Raw genomic sequence first — 12,909 nt, 5'->3', positions numbered from 1 at the left:
AGCTTAATATTAATGAGATCTTTGCCCATAGTGGAATGTGAAGCTTGTGTATTTGGACCACTCCAGGTAATGCTGGTTTCATCCGCAAATAAAGTTAATGCACCAATAATTTGTAAGTCTGTGACATCATTGATGAATACCAAGATATGTATTGGACTTAAATTTGAGCCCTGAGACACACTACAGCCAACTGGTGAATTACTCGAAACTTTACCATTAACTCGTACCAGTTGATTTCTACCTTCAAGTTAAGATACAAACCATTTTAAAGGAGCACCTCGGTTGCCATAATACTCTAGTTCGTTGATCAGAATTTCATGATCAACACAACTGATTGCCTTAGCGAAATCAAAAACACCATAGCCGAAAAAAAAATTATTATTAGGTAAGGTATATATTTCATCGTCATTAGTGCATTCATTAGATAGGAAATCAAATTATTGAGCTTTCATGATTTTATGTTTAATACGGAAAATGAGCTGACGGTTTTTCGTTAGTCTTTCGATTATCTACGATAAAATTAGTAATATAATAATGTAATAGAATGGTCTTCTTGTTCCAAGTTTCAAGGAGTAGGCAGATTGGGGCCTTGGAATCAACCAGAAAAAAAGGGTGATTCGTTGCGTGGAGTAGGTAGGTTGAGACCACGGAATCGGATTACTTCTTACCATTGAACGAATAATCACCCTATCCCCATTCTTCTCTTGATAATGGCTCCAAAGTGAGGGCCAAAACGTCGATAATTTTTAAATTTTCAAAGCGAATAAACGAATAAACCCGTTAACCTAGTTATTTTGTTCATATATATATATATATATATATATATATATATATATATATATATATATATATATATTGTAAATATCTTTAATTTACAATTTGTTAGACGTTGGGAAAGCCTAAGAGAAAGACGAGCCAAGCGACCTCAGTGATTTGAAAGTTTAGAATAGAACAGCAACAACACTTGTAAAAAATCTCATCTTCAACCAAGATTCACATTGGAAATACAAGGACGTTAGCAGGTTAGAATTCAATCTTTTAAATATTGAGATTGCCGCAAATCATTCCTCAATTAAAACATTAGAATCACGTATTAACAGTTTAACAATTATATCAGTAAACAACAAAATATATACAACAAAATTTCAAACATTACATGATGTACAGAGCAATTCTATCTTCAAAATAAATCCTAAGTAAATAAAAAATTTGTCAAATATTCTCATCCCTGAGGATATGTTAAACTTCTCAGCATTAGATCCAAAATTTAGTATTAAGCCTATTATCACCAAAGATATTACTGTTAAATAGATATTAGCAGATGTAGACCTCCTTATATTACATATCCTCCATATTACAAAAACAGAAAAATTATAAAACAACCTGGACCTAATCTTAATACAATCTAATAAAGGTAACAACTGTCATTATGGAGAAATCCCACTATTTTAATTTCTCTCTAATGATATAATTATAAACACTAGCTCCTATACTGAGCTCACATCTGACCCCACTGCTTCTATCCAAAAAAAAGGCAACGAATTCATTAAATCACTATTTACTAGCAAAAAAATTGATGAATATATAGTAAGAAAAAACTTACTGGCTATAATGGTATCCCACCTAAATTTTACACCCTCCCAAAAGTCCACAAATCCACTTTATGCATGAGACCGATTGTAGCCTCCATTGGAGCACCAACAGAACAAGTTCCATAATTTGTAACAAATATTTTAACTATAGCATATGTGTTTAATAACGATTATTTTGTAAAGGATTCATTTGATAAAACCAGATAACCACGTGTTGGCTAGTCTAGATGTCGTTTCACATATCCGTAACCATTGTAATATAAATAAGAAATCATTTCTTTTTAATAACACAAATTTTTCTTCTAATAATAAATTTCACAAAGAAACTTTCGGTACACCAATGGTTGCGTCGATGTCACCGATCCTGGCTCCCGTACTTGCTTTAAATCCTTTTTCATTAAAAAATATGTTGATGACATTATCGTCTTCGTAACTAGCAATGGTTTAAGCGAAATCATAGATACTTCCAACAACTATGACCCACACATCCAATTCACATTAGAAGTAGAAGACACCAACCACTACGTACGATTGGATAATTCTCTAGTAATAGATTGGCACAGGAAACGTGTAGCTCTGGTAGATACCTGGATTACCATTCTTACCATAAACATTCGAGAAAAGTAAAATATCTTCTTAGATAAGTCATACCCCAAATCCTTGTTACGCAAACTATTACTTAATACTCCATCTCCATCCATAGCCGAACATAACTCAATATTACAAATTTTAATATTACAATAAATAACAAGATTAAACTGTCTCAATCTTATATAATTTACACATATTTACCATTTATCAAAGAAATTATTGCTAGGATCACCAAACTTTACAACCATAATAGCAACTTCAAGATTGTTAACAAAACAATTTTAACCATCAGATCCATCTTTTCCAAGTAAAAGATGAAACACCTTTTTTTTCACTTACCAATGTGATTTACAGCAACATACCTTGTAGAAACTGTATATTGGTCAAACCCTTAGACCCTTATCAAACAGGATCACCTCCCATAAAGGCGACTGCATCCTGAAATATGTGCCCTGGCGGAAAATTGGAGAAACCATCAGATTGATTTCAATGCTCCAAGCGTTTTAACAACTGAACCACATCAGAAAAAAGGACCTTTCTAGAAATGGCCTACATCTCAAAAATCACAAAACTGTATAAACAATAAAACAGACATACACTATCTCAGTGAGATTTATTCATTCATACTCTCATTCTCATCTACCTGTTAAACTGAATGCCAACATTATTACATCATTGAGTTTAACATAATATAAAATCTCTATCTTTTATAGATCTAGTAAGACTTTCATCCCCGTTTCCCCAGCCTATCATTTCCCTCAGAGTCCTTGTCCACATTAACGTTTATCTGCAAAACCTTCCTATTTTAACTTTTATACAGAGATTTCTATATATTTTACTATTCTGACTATTATATATATGTATAGTAGTCTTATTGGTCGATCAAAAGATCGGTTGACCAGTGGAGGTTTCGCTTAAACCATTGCGTAGGTACGGAGACGATAATGTCATCAACATATTTTTTAATGAAAAAGGGTTTAAAGGAAAGTATGAAGATATATATTTGAAATACTCTTGATTTTAGGTTTTTTCTGTTTTAAAATTAATTGTTTTTAAAAGATTGATAAAAAATTGACGTTTCGAATAATTTAGTCGATTTTTTATCAATCTTCTGAAAATTAAAAAATTATATATACATACATATATAAATGCATCTAAATGTTCTTGATTTTAGGTCTCTTCTGTTACAGGGTGGTCCAACGAAAAGTTTGCAGCTAGCTTTTCTCTTTTTTTGTGATTAAATTCAAAAATGCTCGGAAATATACACAAAGTGTGAACCTAACCTTTGTAGTTGATGCGACAATAAATATATAAATAAAAATGCCCATTTAATAGAATGTATTCAAGAAAAATGGGAAGGTCGAAGCTTCCATGGTCCGTAATAGAGTTGTTTAATACTTGACAAAAATTGTCAACTCCCTTATTGCAGTGTTTTGCTGATAGAAGTGACATAGATTCTCTTGTTCATGAATTAATTGGTGCATTATGAATTTTCATGGTTGGCTCCAGTTAAATTCATAGTAGTATAATTCAAAAAATAAGTAATAACTAAAATATGAACATACTAAAACGATCTTGTCAAATTAACCAATATGATCAATAGATAAGTTTATTGTAGGTTCTAATGAAACATGGATCTAACATCATTAGAAGACGCTATGACATATGTCGCCGAATTCAAAAATTTTGAAAGAAGAAAATTTATTTTCAAAATTTAACTCACTACGTTGTTCCATTATGGCTAGCTGCGAAATTCTCGACATGATTCAATATTTACAGAAATTCTTTACAAAAAACCAAATTCCAAAATTCAACGACACTCTTAACATATTATTTTTAAGCACTCTAATGTCAAATTTTGATTTAAAATTAGTTTTTGCTATTCACATTCTAATACTTATTATAAATCCTATCAATTCTACCACTTGTTTCCTGCAAAATAATAAAATGTATACTCATAATTTTATTCATTTGGCACGAAAACAAAACGAAGACCAATTTGAAACATAAGAATGTCCGCTACTGGATGAAACAGTCAACAATATTTGCTAAGTAAAGATAATTGTATATTAAGTTTTCCACACGGATAATTGTTAATATTAAGAAACGATTATTAGTCATAATAATTTCAATACAACTAAGAAAGGTTCTTTTGAAATGCCAAACTGATCGATCACTTCTTTAAAAGAATCAAAATATTGACTCTTCCTTTGTGATTCATCTTTGAATCCGTTTGCCTAATTCATAAGCAGGCTTTTCCAATTTTAGAAAGATTATTGGGAACGCGGAACACGACCTTTACAATAAAAAACATGCACAATCATTAACATCTTTTCCCACATTTTGAAAATTTCTCTCTCTCTCTCTCTCTCTCTCTCTCTCTTTCTATCGATCGATATTGATTTTGTGTTCATTTGTTTCTGTGGAGTTAGGTTGAAAAACATTAGTAAGTGCTTTGCGAAAGTTACTGCTTTCTCACTATTGCTTTTTAACCAGTAACCTCAAGAGTTGCGGAGGGGGGGATATTGAGCTTGGGGATGATTTAATTTTTTGTAGCCTTCCATAATGAATATTCTGTTGTTGCTGCTGAACTTAGTTAGGACTTCGTCGAGCTTTTCGAAATTAACTAAATCAAACAAAACTCAAGCTCGCCCAAAAAATTATGAATATTCATAATCAAACGTATCAATAGTCATTATCATAATATTGTATGCTGTAATGAAATTAAGTCAAAAATTTTAAGATGCATAAGAAGAGAAACTGAAGAAGGCAAAGAAGAAGAAAACTTAGGGATGACCCAATGGAAAAGTCAATCCAAACTTTTCGATACTTGAGGAGCGAGGGGTTTTATATTTCACTCTTCTAGTAATTGTATAAAATATAGACGCCAGCAGAAAGTTATCCCATTCCAGGAATATATTATCTTTATACACATGTTCACATGTAATGTAATTTTAATTTAAGATTATTCTTGGTTTATCTTTCACAGTAATTAATTGTTTCATAATTGGATACAAATAAATACTATTATTTTTGAAAACAATAAGAAAATTTTTGTTACCTAACAAACTTTTGAACTACGGAGCATTAACATGAACATAATAATACAATACAGTCAATGTGCACAAGCGAACTTTAAATACGAATACATACATGGAACAAATAAATAGAAAAGAGTATTAGAGAGAAAATTTCAAATATAATACAAATTGAAAAATAATTTATCATGTTATTAATTAAATAAGCTTTGTGACAGAAAAATTTAAATAATAGCAGTATATTATATGTTCATCAATTTTCAATTGACAATGTTCAATATTCATTGACAATAATTTCATTAGTTTTATAAATCAATACAATTTTTATCTGTCAAACAATTCAAGAATAATAGTATAACAAATACTGATGGGAATGTAAACAATTTAAATTAGAAACAAAAGCATCGGATAGTTAATCATTGAATTATATTATTGCATAGTAATAATAATTCTAAATATTGCTTACGATGAAATTACTTCTATAGCCATAACACTGGCGTGCTAGTTGCAGTTATTTTTTAAACAAACAAATCAATCTTTCTCATTGATAATGATAAAATATTGACGGTACAACTCACCTAATCAGCATTGGATTTGGTTTGCTTTATGCTAAGAAATATGTGTGCTTTTTAAGTGAACAAACAATAATTTCTTATGTTTTCACAATTTCTCTTTGAAAATTGGCAATTTTACGTTTTTTGGCATGAGGAATCATAATTTGCACTATAATTTAACATTGCTAATAAAGGGGCTTGACTTACAACTAAAATAATAAAAGGCGTTAAATTCTACAAAAAAAAGTTACTCTTCTTTGATTCGTGTGACTCAATCGCATATCGAGATATTTACTTCTAAAAAGTTCAATAAATTTTAATTTTTTTATAAAAAAATTTATTATTCCTTAAATATGTAACAATAACAAATTTGTAACCAAAAATAAAAAACTTCAATGCAAATGCTCAAAATGCCCACCATTTACTTCCTGTTATGCCTAGGCATAACGATTTTTCCAATAATGAGATGCGCGATATGATTTGTGTGTTTGCTCAGTCAAATTATAGTGGTCCAGCTGCGGCTCGAAGATATACATAATTATACCCAAATCGAAGGTAACCCAATTATAAACTGTACCGAAATCTTTACAACCGCTTAGGTGAAACGGGGTCTTTACGCTCTAAAACTGAGCACGGTGCTACAAAAAAAATCCCTGCCGATGAAGATGAAATTTTAATTTGTGTTACGGAGAATCCAGAAATCAGTAATTGCCGATTGAGTCTGCAAACAGGTATCAGCCAATCATCTATTTTTAAAATACTGAAGAGGGAAAAATTGCATCCATATCATTACATTCCTGTTCAGAATTTATTACCTCAAGATTTATCTAAAAGTCTACAATTTGCCCATTTTTTGCAAGATAAACAAAATGTTAACCCAGATTTTCTGGTTACAATTCTTTTTTCTGATGAGACAACATTTACCAGACGAGGAATATTTAATTATAAAAATAATCATTTGTGGGATTCTGAAAATCCACATACTATGAGGGAAACACTTTTCAGCACGAGTTTAAGGTTAACATTTGGTGTGGTGTAATATGTTGATATTTAATAGGTCCTTTTGAACTGCAACTAATTTAAATGGACCTCTTTATTTAGATTTTCTTCAAGAACATTTCCACGAATTACTAGAGGATATACCTCTCGCTTTAAGACAAAATATGTGGTTTTTGCACGACGGATCACCACCACATTATTCTTTACAAGTTCGTCAATACTTAAACTGAATAGTTTCCGCATCGATGGATTGATCGTGGAAGTGAGTTTGCTTGGCCACCAAGAGGCCCTGATTTAAATCCTTTGGATTTTTCAATTTAGTCCCAAATGAAGGCATTACAAAGAAAAAATTACTTGTCTTCCACAACTGCGACGGAAAATAGAAGAAGCCGCGGATGTAATTGAGAATAATAGACAAGGATTATTTGATATTAAGAGATCTTTACTAAAGCGGATCATAAAGTATATTGAAGTAAATGGTGGGCATTTTGAGCATTTGATTTGAAGTTTTTTATTTTTGTTTACAAATTTGTTATTGTTTTATAATATAAATTTTTTTATGATTAAAAATTAAAATTTATTGAACTTTTTAGAAGCAAATAACTCGATAACCGATTGAGTTACCTAATCAAAGAAGAGTAACTTTTTTTGTTGAATTTAACGCTTTTTAATATTTTTTTATTATTTTAGTTGTAAGTCCAGCCCCTTTATTAGCAATGATAAATTAGAGTGCAAATTATGATTCCTCATGCCAAAAAGCCAAAAAACGTAAAATTGCCAATTTTCAATGAGAAATTGTGAAAACATAAAAAATTATTGCGAAAATCAAAATTTAAATATTAACTCGAAAACTAGCAATATTTGCATAAGGCATGTTGAGCAGAATCATCATATTTTGAGGTCTAGAATCTAGAGCTCAGAGATTGGACATTCTTAATGAATCACCCTGTAGATATAGATTTGGTGAAAAATAAATGTTCAAATATTACTATTTTCTTTTCTTTCTCTTTTTCGAGAATTTTTGGGACAATATCTTTTCCAGATTTTCAGATTTCTTGAGTTAGAGCTGAACTTGGATTTTTGAATATATTTTTCCGTTATTTTTATTTTAATTGTTATTTAAATTATGGCAACAAGTTCTATTGCTTAATTCGTTGACGGTTGAGTATGTGTACTATATTTTTAAATGGGGTGTCTGACTTCTCATTTTTAATATAAATGGATAATTATTTTACTGTTAATTAGAGTTTTTTATTTCCAAAATGACGTCCCTGTGCAATAGCCTAGTTGACAATTATTGCTAAATTTCAAGTAATTACTCTTATAGACCACAGAGAAGGTATTTTTCCCTTTTATAGCTTAAATAACTTGAATCTTGTTATAATGTCACATAATTTCTTTAACATAACTATCAGTAAAATAGACAGTTGAAAAATAAGCTGGATTTTTTAATACCTAACTTTGTTTCGTAATATAATAAATGAAAAATATTGTAATATTTCTCAAGAATCCAAAAAATTGTGGAATACCCAGTGAAGTGTATATGTGAAACACCTGACTAAAATTGGTTAAGACTTTATCTTTATTTCGTTTGTATTTTTGTCATTCCATTGTAAGTACGTACTGAAATAACAACTCATTTATAATAATAATAAATAATTCATACATAAAATGTTATGAAATGACATATAGGACATGTCATCACAAATAAGCTTTACATATCGAACGTACAATGTTGAGTACTTAGCAAGACGCCTCAATGTTCCTCAGAGCATAAATTTGGATTTATCGCAAATAATATACCATTTAGACATAATTTTTGTTAGATTTCTGATATTTTTCTCCTTAATTTAGATGTTCATGATTTTTTGTCATTTTCAACAAATTGTAAATACCAAAAGCCGAAAATCAGTTATAACAATATAAATGGTAATCATTTTTCATTATTGACGCGGTCGTCGAGGACATAGAATCTAAAAGTAATCGATTATAATCTGTATCCACTAATTATGTTGCATATTTGCTCTATAAGAATACAACTTATGTCAAATAGTGTATTGTATTTCTAGTAAAAATAGTAGCTATTCAGATACTTAATGTTGTCAAGTTCTTAGACACAATTAATATCAAGTTCAGGACTTAAACTAACTAAAAAAAAGGACCAATAACTAGTTTTTGCTTCTATCAATCATATCCAGCGCTGATTGTCTGGTAACTTGAGATTGTCACTATTTTCCGGTAGGCCAATAGAAAGATTAGAATTACATCCAACCCAATCTATTCCTTGAACTTATGGTAACAACTTTAGCATGTAGATGATCAGAAACCTAGTTATGATAGGTTACCGATTTAAAAATTTATCGCCTGTAAATGTTGCCTCCTCAATAGAGTAGTTAATACTGTTCAACACGTTCAATTTTAGTGTTGCAGATGAGTTGGTAGAAATTAGTGTTGTAACTTTCATATAATATACTATATTTCTATATTCCGTGAGTTATTATATTTTAAGAATAGATATTCTTTAGTTGAAAAATTGTCAACTAATTGCTGAAACTGAAATTTTTGTTGCAATAAATTTATTTCAATATTTAAGGTAGTTTGGTTGATAGTCCGGTTCACATGCGCATATTCTTCATTCAAACAACCATTATGGATAATTATGAAATGATATCGATCAGATAATGGTACTATTATTTTTTTCAATTAAATTTGAATCGAATTGTTTTTCAGAATACATGAATAGCATCTCACATTTGAAATTTTGGTGGCAACGATAATAAAATATAACTGTTGGTGACAGAACTATATACTTGCACGTTCGCCGAAACTATAAAATAATTATTATCTGGTATTCCAAAAAAGTTCGATAAAAAAATTGTATTTCAATAGAAGTCTTCTCAGTATCCGAAATTTGGACGTATTGGTACAAAATGTACACAAAAGCACACAAAATTAAAATGCATGAATATTGGAATTAAAGAAAATATTAACAAAATGTGGCTTATAATTTTCATCGAAGAGTTTAAAAACAAAAAAGACATATAATGGAAATCGGGTAGGTTAAAATAGACAATATAATCAATGATATAACCTGTGAGTAAAGAATAATCATCAAAATACAAGAAACAATGAATGTTTATAGAAACGGTGGAAAGAGATTGTAATTTCCCAATTAACCAACAGCCAAATATAATAATAATCGAAACATAAAAAAAATATAAGGAAAACTAAAATAAATACGAGTAAATAAAAAATAAAACGAAACCAAGATTCTGCAGAGCATACACAATCGGAAAAAGTTACAATATACAAATATTGTTGTGTTCGATTTACAAGTTTCTGTTTAAATGGAGCTCAAACACACAATTCAAAGATTCCTTAAGAGATTGTTTTTTTTATTCCACTCTACAAAAGTTCTGGAGAAGTTGTTGACAATATAATCTTCAACTATTTTTGTGTTCATTGCTTTATTCTCAAAGTGACATTTTTTTCAGATCTACCAGTATTATACTCTCCAGTTGCCATATATAGGAAGACATCCAGTTCAACTAGCGTTTATATTTAGAGGTTGTACTAAGAAAAATTATTCGGTGATTTTCCATGGAATTTGGACAGTTGACGCATCGAATTTGTACTTTTTGATGTTGTCTGGACCCGAGTTTATTTTTCTGTGCTTAAATTTTTTGTTTATAATCAAGACGAAGAAGAAATAAAAATAGTCAAAAGAGTACGGACACAAAAAGAAAAGTAGCAAGAGCAGTGAATAACAAAGAAGCTGTAAAAAATATAATGAAACTTGAGCTGATACGTGTATTTATCTTTAGTATTATTAATTTTTGTGAAAATAGGGAAGGTTCGATTTGTAAAATATATTAAATATAACGAAGAATAGAGAATACCAAGGTTATTGGAAATCATTAGAGAGTACCAGTATACTGAACAAAAATTAACTCCGTATGAACACTGGAGAGCACACTTGAGAGGAACTAGCAGAGGCAGGATATAATAATACACAACTTTCACATCTAGAAAACAATGGAATAATATGAAGAAAATCGTAGAAAGGTGAAGATGTGAAGTGAAGTGAAGAATGTTATTTAAACGAAATGGAAACACCTAGTATTCTGATATGATCGTAGAGAAAAGGAAAAATGGAAGAGTAGAACGTGTTACAAAAATCAGAAGAGCTTATGAGAAATGAGAAGACGCGTAACACACACATTTTTGAAATTTTCTATTCTTCATGCGAATAATTGGTAAAATAACGATTGGATACAAACAGTTGAAGCCAACGAATAATTTATCCACTATTATAAGAAGCAGATTCTAATTACGACAAGAAATTCATGGAATTGCTTCAACAATTGAATGTGTGAACTGAAGGACTAGAGAACATCGGGATGGAAGTGATACATATAAATTGAAGTAACTGTAGTCAACTGCAACCAAGATAAACGCAAAAAATGTTAGACAGAGAGTAATCACGTAGTAATCTGTTGGCCAAAGAATGAGGACACAAAAAGGACCAACAGAGGATAAATCAACCAAACTACTGTGAAAGTTAACAAAAACACGAGTAAATCGATAGTAAAGTGAAAATTAAGATATAATAACGATAGAATGAGACAATAACATACAAAATTGGAATTAATGGGCAAAAAAATATGGAGATATAGAAAAATAAAATATTAAGCCAAAAATAACAGAAACTGATAACCAGAGTATATGATATGATAGGAAATATATATAATCATAAAGAAAAGAAACTAAAAGTTCTACTAAGTTCAGCTAGCAATGCACTGGAACCATCTGTGGAACGATTTTTTAGGACTGGTTTTCTTCAGCTCTATCGTGACCTTCTAGTCAAGGATGGTGATGTGCGTGTCAAGATGTGAGCTATTGGACCAAATACATTTGTCCACTTTCTGCACTTCTTTTTTGTTTTTTAGATCTAAACGTTCCTCGCACTTAACTATAATAGCAAACCAGAAAGGATTCATACTTGTCAGTGCTTCTCTCAACAAATAATGAAATATTTACTAATTAGAATAAATGTAACGTGAGAAATTAGTGTTATAAAAATTTATTCCCTAGATTTATTCATCACATCTTGTATGTAGGACAAAAAAATAACAAGACCGATGAGAGAATATAAAAAGGTATATGAAAGAATTGAAGATATGGATACAACAATACCCGTACAACTGACAGTAAAGGAGACAAATATAATTTGAGAATTCAGATTTTCATATTTTCAATTCTCCATAGTTTTTTTGTAAGAATTTTCAAATGCTAACCATAAACGAAAATAATGTGGCACATACTTTGGAAACTACTCTAAGATTTTTATTATTTTATGAGTAATTTATCAAAGTTCATTATTGTATAAACAAATGGACGATTGAATCATGAACATTTTTCATAAATGACTACAATATTACAGAATGATGTATGAGTAGCACATTGTTTATAATTGGTATATCTGTGGTATGTTATAAGCACTGGACAAGAAAAAATAATTATAATTTCATTATCACATCAAAGCCAGTCAGCGGATTAAATCTTGCTCCTTGGAATTGCGAGTTATTGAAGTAGTTGATATCGATAAGATACGAGTAGAATTCAGTATTAATCGCGACATAAGGCAAGAACGTAGTTGATTGTCATTGTATGTATAAAAGATAGATTTAGTGAATTAAGACTAGCAAAAGACCGAAGTTGAAAAAATTTGAAGAATTTCCTAAGCAAAAGGGATGGAAATAAAATTCTGAAAAAAAAACTTCAGGTACATGATAGCTAATGCTGAATAAATAATCAACACATTTAGCCCTGGAAGTTCAATGGAAAACCAAGAAAGAAGAAACTATATGAAATAAAAACATGATACTCATTTTTTGAGATAATGCGAAAATCTTGAATCTTGAACTGAGGAACGGGAAAATAAATTCATGATATTATACTGAATAGACCAATAAATCTCAAAGTTTTCAGGCAACTTACCATATATATCTTATTATTTCAAAACCAAAACCAAAACTGTATATGCAAACACAGTAAAATATTTTTGTAAAATATTTATTTACTATTACTACTTTTATTTAATATCTAATAAGGATTTTACAAGTTGTTAAATAC

The 12,909-nt window shown here is 30.0% G+C and overlaps 1 pseudogene; it reads left to right on the top strand.

Annotated features, from left to right (window-relative positions):
• Positions 1-6,208: 6,208 nt before the first annotated feature.
• On the top strand, positions 6,209-6,858 carry LOC130451081 (uncharacterized; annotated as a pseudogene).
• Positions 6,859-12,909: the final 6,051 nt, after the last annotated feature.

This window comes from Diorhabda sublineata, chromosome X (assembly GCF_026230105.1).
Source record: "Diorhabda sublineata isolate icDioSubl1.1 chromosome X, icDioSubl1.1, whole genome shotgun sequence".
In the NCBI taxonomy this organism is placed as follows: Eukaryota; Metazoa; Arthropoda; class Insecta; order Coleoptera; family Chrysomelidae; genus Diorhabda; species Diorhabda sublineata.
This window is presented reverse-complemented; position numbering and strand designations above follow the sequence as displayed.